The sequence below is a fragment of the Harpegnathos saltator genome, unplaced genomic scaffold, assembly GCF_003227715.2.
Source record: "Harpegnathos saltator strain DR-91 unplaced genomic scaffold, Hsal_v8.6 scaffold763, whole genome shotgun sequence".
Taxonomy (NCBI): domain Eukaryota; kingdom Metazoa; phylum Arthropoda; class Insecta; order Hymenoptera; family Formicidae; genus Harpegnathos; species Harpegnathos saltator.
In genome coordinates this window covers 47,608-57,864 of record NW_020230608.1, presented here as the reverse complement: position 1 = coordinate 57,864, position 10,257 = coordinate 47,608, and the positions used below count along the sequence as shown (strand labels likewise).

Here is a 10,257-nt window from a genome sequence, read left to right as displayed (position 1 = left end):
ATATGTCCCGGGATATCCTGGGATCCTTTTAGGATATAGTTGTATTATTTTAATGTAAATGTTTTATATAAAACGCAAACATGCGGGATATAAAAGTTTGGAAGGGCGTTGATTGGCTGTTTGAATCATGCATCCTCCGTCCCGCACGTTCATTCTCGTTCATGTGACCGTACCTTCATGCGCCTATGCGCGCATTTACCTATAGTATACGTGACGTACACTATATATACATACCAATATATATACTACGCGCACATGCGTGAAACGGAACGCAGCCTTGGTCTGCTGAACGCGCCCATTGCTGGAATAGCTGATCGTTTCCGGTCCGACCACCGACTGATCGACCACGTTCTCACACGTTCTCCTCGCATACCTGCGCGCATCAAGGGAAACGCATAAGGTACGTTATTATCTTATTGTTTAAACAATCATTTCATATAAATAACACGTTATGCACATGAAATAAAATAACATTTTTATGATATTCTTTTGATATCGCAAAACTATGCTGATCGAAAAATATAGGTTATGTATACGTTCGAGGAATAATTTTACGTTCCAATTTAATATATGTGTATATATATAAAATAATAAATTCTTCGCTTAATTTAACGTTTTATTAAATTTTGATATGGATGGGTTAGCGTTTGTACATTACCAGCTACTATTTTGCAATATAACATGTAAAATATAATAAGTAAAATGTTTGACATAGTTTTGTATGTGGAATATCACACCGGTCACCGGCAGACCGGCAGTATAATCATACAATGTCGATGTACTTTATTGATTTACATATGAGACATAAGTTGCAATCTACTTATTAATACTATAAATGTTTAAAAGCGTTCCTTTAGTCCTTTCTTTTCAATGAAGAAAGTAAGAGCAGAAGAATGTTTCCAAGCATTTGTAGTATCAAGTGGGAATAGCTGTATCGTTATCAGTATAATTTTAATATCTTATGTTACAGTATTTTTGAGACTGCTGTCCTGTCTTTGCATCTCTTCGGCAGCACCAAAGTCGCTGTATCGCTTTTTGTGGGAAAAACACGCTATGTACCTAACACGCTATGTCCTTGAATTAATTACGTAAACCTATGTGTTCAATTAACCCGATAAAGCATAGAACGCGGTGTGTGACGAACTACGTGAATTAGCCTACATTATTAAAAAATTGGTAAGTCGTAAATAGCTGCATGAAATCAAGTTTGGAATAAATATTGCAGTTCTATCAATTCTTTGCATGATTCTATCAATTTTTTGCATGATTGAATTCAATTGCAATCCGATTCCAATTACAAATAATTTTAAAGTTGTTTCAATAGACGTTCATAAGATATTGCTTTGTAAAAATTCAGTTTTTAGATTATAGATCTGTTCCTTACATCTGAATTGGCAGCATTAGCTTGCACTAGTTTTTTTTCTTATTAACTTAAAAATTCACAGTTACATAATGAAGACCGAGCTTGATTGCCATACTTTACTTTTTTATTATTAATTCATTGCTAATAGAATTTCCAGTTCTCTGTAGATTTCCATCCTTCATATATTTCCATCCTTCTGCCTTACTGTAAGTATGATACATTTAAGTTATATTATCAATTTAATAAGAAATGTGAGATTTCAAAGAATTAATGAAAAATATAACAATCATACTCGATATGATCACAATAGTTGTCACAAAGTATTTTAAATAATAAATTTGCATATTCGAAACAAATTGAAATATTTTTAAAAATTTTCTTACAATTATAAATATTATTCTACAATATAAAATTAAAAATAAATAGTAATATAAAAAATAAAGAAATTTGATTAAACATTAATTAATTAAAATTATTTATTTTTTATAACAGAAACAAATTTTTAAAGAAAGTAATAAAAATATTTAAAAGCAATGATTAATCAGATATGTATAGCAGTTATAACACAAAAATAAGACACAAGTCTGTATTGCTGTTTTTTATAAATATTATCATTAATTGTAGTGATACCTATGAATTGAGGATTAATATTCCAAATTTTACTGAAAAAATTAATAAACTTAACGAACTTTTTTATTCTTATCAACTAAAGAGCCTCATAGGGAGAAAATAGCGAACTCGATCACGATCTAACCCAGAATGCAACAAGCATTTCACATTCTACCAAATGTAGAAGCTACATTCGGTCTCCCTATATCCCGATGCGCTTTTCATTTTCATACATTCTCGCTCGTAAAAGATTAGATCGATTAAATCATAATATGTCACAAAACTTACTACAAATATAAAGTTTCAAGAAGGCTTATCAAAAAATATGATTTGTTTATTCTAGTATTTTGTGTTAACAATTAAGTGAAGTTTAAAAATGTTATTTACTATTGAAAATAGTAATTCTCAAATAACAGGCAAACGTTACATCAAGCTCTCCAAATCACGCATATGATCGAGAAGCATTGGTTGCGTTGAACAGAGAAAGCTGCTTTGCAACTGTAAGATTTATAAATCTGACTGGTGTATGCTTTTAATTTTGGCCGAAACCAAGAGTATATGTTAATTAGATTCACATTTTACAACAGCGAAACAGCTTTCTCTGCTGGACGCAGCCATTGCGTAGGATATACTTATGAAGCCACAATACAACAGCATTTCTAGCAGCTGAATAAGAAACATATGATAATCAACACCGGTCTTCTCTACTTGTTTCCTTTTAAGTTGCAAAAGTGCATTAGTTTAACAATGAAGAACAGACCTTATATTCCAATAATTGACCATTAATTTTTATTAGCGATAAAAAATTTCATACAAATGCGTGTATTATTATTTTTACATTTTAAACAGTAATTACTAAATTAACTTTGACTTTCAGTTGTTAATTTGTCACTTTTAATTGCTACTAAACTAATTTTAGGAAAACTAATTCAACATGTCGCATAAACATTCGTACAAACGCGTACTTAGTTCTTCACAACGAAAAGGATGGTAAAAATGGAGGCAGATATTATAATGGAATCACATGAAATTACGGAGTCTACATTTGCTTCAACATCATTTTCTGAAAATATATTACAAAGTCCATTACAAAATGATAATATGCATGATGATGATACAGTCCAAAATATATTTGAAAATGTTTTACATGATGAAGATCTAGTATCAAGTGAATATGAGCTTTCTGATGAGAATATCGTAATCGTACAAGATCACATAAACGATATTACAGAAAATAATAATGTAGATAGCGCATTAAATAAGAGTATTGATTTAAAAACATTTTTAAGCCAATGGGCTATTGAAGAACATATTTCGCAATCATCATTGCGCTCTTTGTTACAAGGAATAAAACAATATACATGTGAAAATTGCAGCTTGAACATACCGTTTGATCCAAGAACTCTTTTGCATACTCCTAGGAGTAGTAATATTGAGATTTGCGCTGGTGGTCAATATTTTCATTTTGGACTGAGAAAAGGAATACTAAGTATTATACCGTCACTTTCACGAAATATCACAGAAACCAAAATATCAATAAATGTTGATGGATTGCCGTTATCAAAATCATCGCAATAACAATTTTGGCCGATCCTGGGATCCGTAGCTGAATCTAAAGAGGTTTATATTATTGGTATTTACTATGGAACACAGAAACCATCAGATAATAATGAATTTCTTGCAAAATTTGTGGATGAAGTAAAAATATTACATGAAGAAGGAATCATTTTAAAAAACACAAGTGTGTCATGCACAATACATTCTATAATATGTGATGCGCCAGCAAAGGCATTTATGTTGCAAATAAAAGGACATAACGGTTATTACAGTTGCACAAAGTGCATAACTGAAGGCAGCTACGTTAATGGTAAAATGTGTTTTCCTGAAATAAATGCACAGGTACGAACAGATACAGATTTTCGTTTAAGGAAGGATGAAAATTATCACATTGGGCATTCAGCTCTTTTAGCGTTACCAGATTTTGATCTCGTAAACAATATACCTCTCGATTATATGCATCTAATATGTTTGGGAGTTATGCGCAAATTGTTATACATATGGTTATTTGGGGATCTTAAAGTTCGTTTGCAACACAGGAAAGTTGAGACAATATTATCGGAGCTGGAAAATGTTTTAAAATTATACATGCCATGCGAATTTGTACACAAACCAAGATCACTTGCCCTTGTTAAACTATGGAAGGCAACAGAATTTCGAAATGTTTTATTATATACAGGTTGTGTAGCTTTCAAACTTCTTCGAAAGGATTTATATCATCATTTTTTAGTATTGCATGTGGCAATTAGGATATTATGTTGTTCACAATTTGAAGAACTTATTGACTATGCTCAGGAGCTTCTGCAATATTTTGTATCTTTCAAGTTGTTGTATGATATTCACAACGTTTCACATAACGTGCATGGTCTTATTCATTTAACACAAGATGCGAAAAAGTTTGGTACACTGGATACGTTTAGTTCTTTCAAGTATGAAAATTACTTGCAAATATTTAAGAAGATACTGAAAAAGCAACGATATATTGAACAGGAACAAAAAAAATTGAGAAACCACGCGAATTGCACATAACATTATCTGATTTTGTAATTGACAGAAAATCAACTCATATCAAAGGTCCTTTAATTGAAGGCTGCTGTAACCCGCAGTATTACATAATAAAATGTTTAAATGTAATCATACGTACTGATATATTAGCAGATAATTGCTGTGATTTGATAAATGGAAGCATTGTTGAAATAAAAAATGTTGCTCATCATAAAGAACTTAATACGGATGTAATTATTGGTAATGAATTTTTATGGTAATTTTATGGTAATGAATAGAGAAGATTTCTATAATAAACCATGTCCTTTGTCTCTTCTGGGAATATTCGTTGTGAATAACTTATCAGACCTAAAGATATGGCCAATTAAAGATATTAAAACAAAATATGACAAGCTACCATTAAATAACAAATTTGTTGTCTTTCTATTGCTGCATTTGTAAATATATATATATATATAAAGTATATATATATATATATATATATATATATATAAAGTATATATATAAAGTACATATATATATATATATGTAATGTATTTGTAAGTATTCACCAATAACATCACATATAAACATTTGTAACGGTATTTATTGCTTGGATCACAAAAGCTTTTTTCTACTGATCTCTCTTAATTGAATAGCGCAAATCGTTCGTTATCATTGCATGTCACTAGCTAATTCGTTTCGTTTTTCCTCTCCGCGTTCGCAACGCTCGTTTGTTACCTAGTGCTTAACGCCATCTATATTCTAAGCTTAACTAGCATATATATATATATATATATATATATCGAATATAGTACAATATATATGTATGATATATTATTATACAGTGCACATATACATAATGGAAGAATTATAGTCCATCCTCGAGTTCGAAGTTGGAGTGGAAATGATTCCTATTTCCTGGATAACGGAAAATGAAAGTGCCGCTCGTTGACCACCTTTTACTTCACATTTAAAGTTTAATAAAGCTGTACAACAGCACATATCATATGAAAGTAATTGGCCCTTGCATGAAATAAACAAGATATTAGCCACTTCAAGTAAGTTACTTACGAAATCAACAAAGTAGAAATGTTATTTGTGATTAAAGTTTATATTAATTGAACATTTGTTATATAAATTCTTCATTGTAATACGTTTTAAGCATTAATAAATTGCATTTTCTGTTTAGATTCATATGAAGAAGGATTATTGAAATTAAAGAAAGCAGAAATAGCATCGGACATTAATTCTGAAAATGACGATTTTGAAAATTCTAAGAAATCTAGAAAAGACAGAGCGAAAAAGGTTATCTCAAGCAGTAGTGATGGTAGCGATTCTGATAATGAAAATACGCTGTTTTACCATGTTATCTTAAGATTCCGCAAATAAAAAGATTTGACAAATCAAAGAAATTTGATGATACATCAAAAAAGTTATGTCAAGCGAAAAAGGTTATGTCAAGCAGTGATGTTAGCGATTCTGATAAAGAAAATACGCAGTTACCATGTTATGCTAACATTCCGCAAATAAAAGGATTTGATAAATCAAGGAAATTTGATGATAAAACACAGTTTATAAGTAAATATGAAACAAACTTTATATATTTTTATATAATGTATATAAAAAATGTAAACATTAAATTGATTCAATTTATTATACAGAAGAAGCTGTAACAACTTGTGAAAGAAATGAGCAAAAGAAATCTGAAAATACAAATGTACGCGAAATTAAGAAGAAAAATGATAAGGATGTTATTTTTGGTAAATACATAGATAATTTATTATTGAGAGACATACTAATCAGTAGCTAACAGTTACATTACACCAATGTTATAATTTCCAGAATTGAAAACGTTATTTCATAAAAGTGTACGTAAACGCATCACCATTACTATGCAGACAATAAAATAACGATTGTTTCCGAGAAAAAAGTTACGGTAACAGTGTATAATTAAATAACGCGTTACTTCCCAATCTTGATAATTTCCCTCTTAACTTTGTTATTGCAATCAATACTAAAGAAATGCGCCAATATACGGTCAGACCTAGATCTTTTGATTTGTATCGGTGTTGTTAAATTGATTATCAACTTAATTATGTGATTATATTATTCTAACTTCAGCATTAGATTGCATTTCAAGAACGGAAGTAACGGCGTGTAGTCTGCTACATGAAGAAAATGTACACGAAAAATATTATTAAACAAAAGAACCAACCTAAACTGCATATTGGCGCATTTCTTTATTATTAGTTGTTTATAAATAACAGTCGTTACTTATTAATATATATATATATAAGATTTTCTAACAATAAATATTATATATATATATATATATAATATAAATATATGATTTTAAATGCAATATAAGGCCTGTATTATACACAAGTTACATTGTTAGGAAATTATAAAATTGATGTTACGTTACTGTTTACTGGGAATGTTATGCTTTTTTAAAAATGTATATTAATATATTTTCTCCCTACATGTAATGAAGATAATTTATATCATGACGAGTCTAGCGTTGAACGTAACGCAAGTAATATTGGTTCAAGTAAGTACAAAACTGTCATTTATAAATATTTTATTTTACAATGTACGAATATACTTTAATTAATATTTTATTACATTTTATAATTGTAGCACGCTCTAATTTTGAACGTTACGTGATAAGGAAACTATCAGACATCGGATTTCAATTATCTTCATTGCAAGAACAAGGAAAATTTTTGAATAGCAAATTACACACTATTTTACTAAATCTTCAAACATCTGTTTCTCATGGAATAGAAGACAAAACTGCGGAGCAAGATATAATGAATATAATGAATAATTTTCCCTTTGAGACTATGGAAGATTTAAATGCTTTTGAAAAATTGAAGGTCAAATAAATCGCAAAAAATTGGTAAGTACTGTAAAAATTGGAATCAATTGTGTATACGTATACATATAAGGTGTGTGCGCACACGCGAATATGTCATATATTATACTTATTATTTATATGTATTATATACTCACATTTTTTTACAGATTATAGAATTATCGCGTATTGGCGGAAGTGATATAAAAAAATGATATTTAATCTTCTACGAACATTGACATCCGATAAATTAGCGTGCATGTTTAATTATATTGGAGGAAAGAAAAAGCGAATGTTTTATGATTTGGAGCTACGGAAAATTATATTAAGTAAGTATATATATATATATATATATATATATTATATATTATATATATTATTATATATATATATTATTATATTATTATTATTATATATATTATATATTATATATATATATATATATTATATATATATATATTATTGTCACTTTTAATTATAATATTAATTTATAAACCAAATTGACTTCCTATTTTCCTTATAGGTGTTGTACGAACTAATTTTATAGACGCAACAGAAGAAACTGTCAGTGAACCAATAAAATCGTGGTTACAGCATGCAAATGAACGTTACCGAAAAAAAGCAAAGTAAATTTTTACAAATTGCATTATTGAATGTACTATGGCTCTGTTCCCATTTCCTCTCAGTACTAGTGCCAGTAATGAAAGTCCTATAATGTACGTGAGGTAAATTATAGATTTTTAGTACTGGCAGTAGTACTGATAATGAGAGGAAATGGGAACACACCCTATATATATATATATATATGTGTGTGTGTGTGTGTATATGTGTATATATATATATGTGTGTGTGTGTGTATATATATATATATATATATCTCGATTAAATTAGTTATCAGCATTAATTTTTATATATTCTTTTTTTGCAGAAACAATACGGATGAACATGCAACAACATAAAATTTTAATTAAGGGATACAATTAGTATTTGAATAAAAATAGGCGTAGCTCTTGAAAATCAAAAGTGCAAATAATTCCGTCCATTGGACTGTAACTTATAGTGTATTTATACAACCAACTCGGATGTGAGTGTCCGCAGTGATAAACTCGGGTACATGGGTTCACAATGAGCATCATGATACTCAAGAGCTATGCCTATTTTTTCCTCTTGCATATCCGCTCGGCCGGCATGATGGTCGCACCGCTCAGACACAGGACTGTCATACATGTCCGCAGGAGCTTGCGAGATTTCTAATTACTAGTCTATTCTTAATGAATTTCTTATCAAAATCTTCTACGTCCTTTATTTTTATATACGTTATCAATATATAATTAATATAAGTATATTGATAGCGTATATAAAAATAAAAAACATAGAGAATTTCAATAAGAACAGATGCACTGGCGTAGTTCTTGAAAATCGCCTAGATCGTGCAAATAACTCTGACCAAAGTTTAAATCATACTAAAGAAAAGTACAAATTTGTTCTTAAGCAAATATTAGTTTTTTTTACATGTGTATTAACTAAGCTATTAATATTAAAATTTCTATCTTTATTCGTTACATAAAATGTTTTCTAAAAACAAAGAATGCGTACAATTTAACTTGGTTATATTTGTAAATGAAATTGCACACGTGGACGTTGCTTGTGCATATGATTCTTCGATATTTTGTGGTTGTATGATCAAAGAAAGTACTTTTTGAGACAAATTTTCTTATCGACAATGATCACGATGAATTGGCGTTAAAAAAATAGAATAGTTTTTGTCAGAAACAAAGTCCATTATGATTAGAATGTTCTTTGTCCTTTTTTATATTGATATTTATTTGTGGATTCAGATATCCAAACACTTAGGGAAAGAAATTCCTTGTGAGCTGGTCGTAAGTTTTACTTCAAATATTTCTACTAATAATATTCTTAATAAATAATTGTGAAATTGCTTTAAACAATTCAATGTCTATTTGTACTTAGAAAAAATCGTGATCATTCTTTACTACGGTTTTCTCAAGACTTGACTATTGGTGCTTTCCATCAACGTATACAGTACCATCAACGTAATACAGTAAATCGTTTTATCCTTGTCGTTTATCAATGTTAAACAAAAAGGAAATGATTCAATGTAATTATGTTACATTGTGTCACCTATGTCGTTTTGCTGGAAAGCACTCTATAAATAATTATGAAATGGCTTTATGGTGATGGTGACTTGATAATACTGGTCGTTATGGAATAGCTAGCTTGTATCCGTATATCGGGAGTAAATGGCAACAAACGTCTATAAAAGTACTTTCTCGTCAAAGTATCTAAAAATCGATTGTATCTAAGTGCATTTGTAAAAAATAGGAATATTGTGAGATATACAGTGTTTGGAAAGGTAAGGTCAATCGAATAGGAAGGGAAAGAAGAGGAAAGGGGATACCCATTAAAAATTTCAAGGTTATCTTTACGTGACCTTGAGAACGCTATTCTTCTATGCACTGCTACACTTAAAACCCTACAATTTCTGTATGAAACATTTTTCTCAGAAATGCGTACTTTTTGAAATATTAAGAGGTATCAACACTTTTTAGACACCCCTGTAAAGCGCTATATTTTCTAAACCATAGCAAATACGAAAAAATTTTATTTACATATTATGTGTTCTACTCATGCTCCTCTTTCACCTCCTATTCGATTGACCTTACCTTTCCAGACACCGTGTATAGTACAAAGCAAATTTGATAAAAAAAATTATATTTTCTTTTGTTTTGCCTTTTTTGTGTGTAGGCTGAAAAAGTTTTTCGAATCTTCGGACGAGTTTATATAAACGTTATGATTTTATTAGGCCGGATACAAATAAGCGAAATAAGTGAAATAAGCGAAAGCATTTATTTAAAATTTTTTG

At 29.6% G+C, this 10,257-nt stretch overlaps 1 long non-coding RNA gene across 7 annotated transcripts; it reads left to right on the top strand.

The window, feature by feature from the left end:
• Positions 1–275: 275 nt before the first annotated feature.
• LOC112590239 (uncharacterized) lies at positions 276–10,004 on the top strand. 7 transcript variants are annotated; one of them, XR_003114074.1, is made up of 13 exons: positions 276–400; positions 971–1,176; positions 2,892–3,592; positions 3,802–3,871; positions 4,069–4,208; positions 5,362–5,574; positions 5,706–6,094; positions 6,178–6,276; positions 7,011–7,067; positions 7,157–7,418; positions 7,544–7,702; positions 7,897–7,999; positions 8,302–10,004. It is a non-coding gene; the product is annotated as an uncharacterized LOC112590239 (long non-coding RNA). The 7 variants fall into 7 exon arrangements; XR_003114073.1 differs by having other exon boundaries at positions 3,802–4,208; XR_003114072.1 differs by lacking the exon at positions 4,069–4,208 and adding an exon at positions 4,584–4,774 and having other exon boundaries at positions 2,892–3,871.
• The last annotated feature ends 253 nt before the right edge of the window (positions 10,005–10,257 follow it).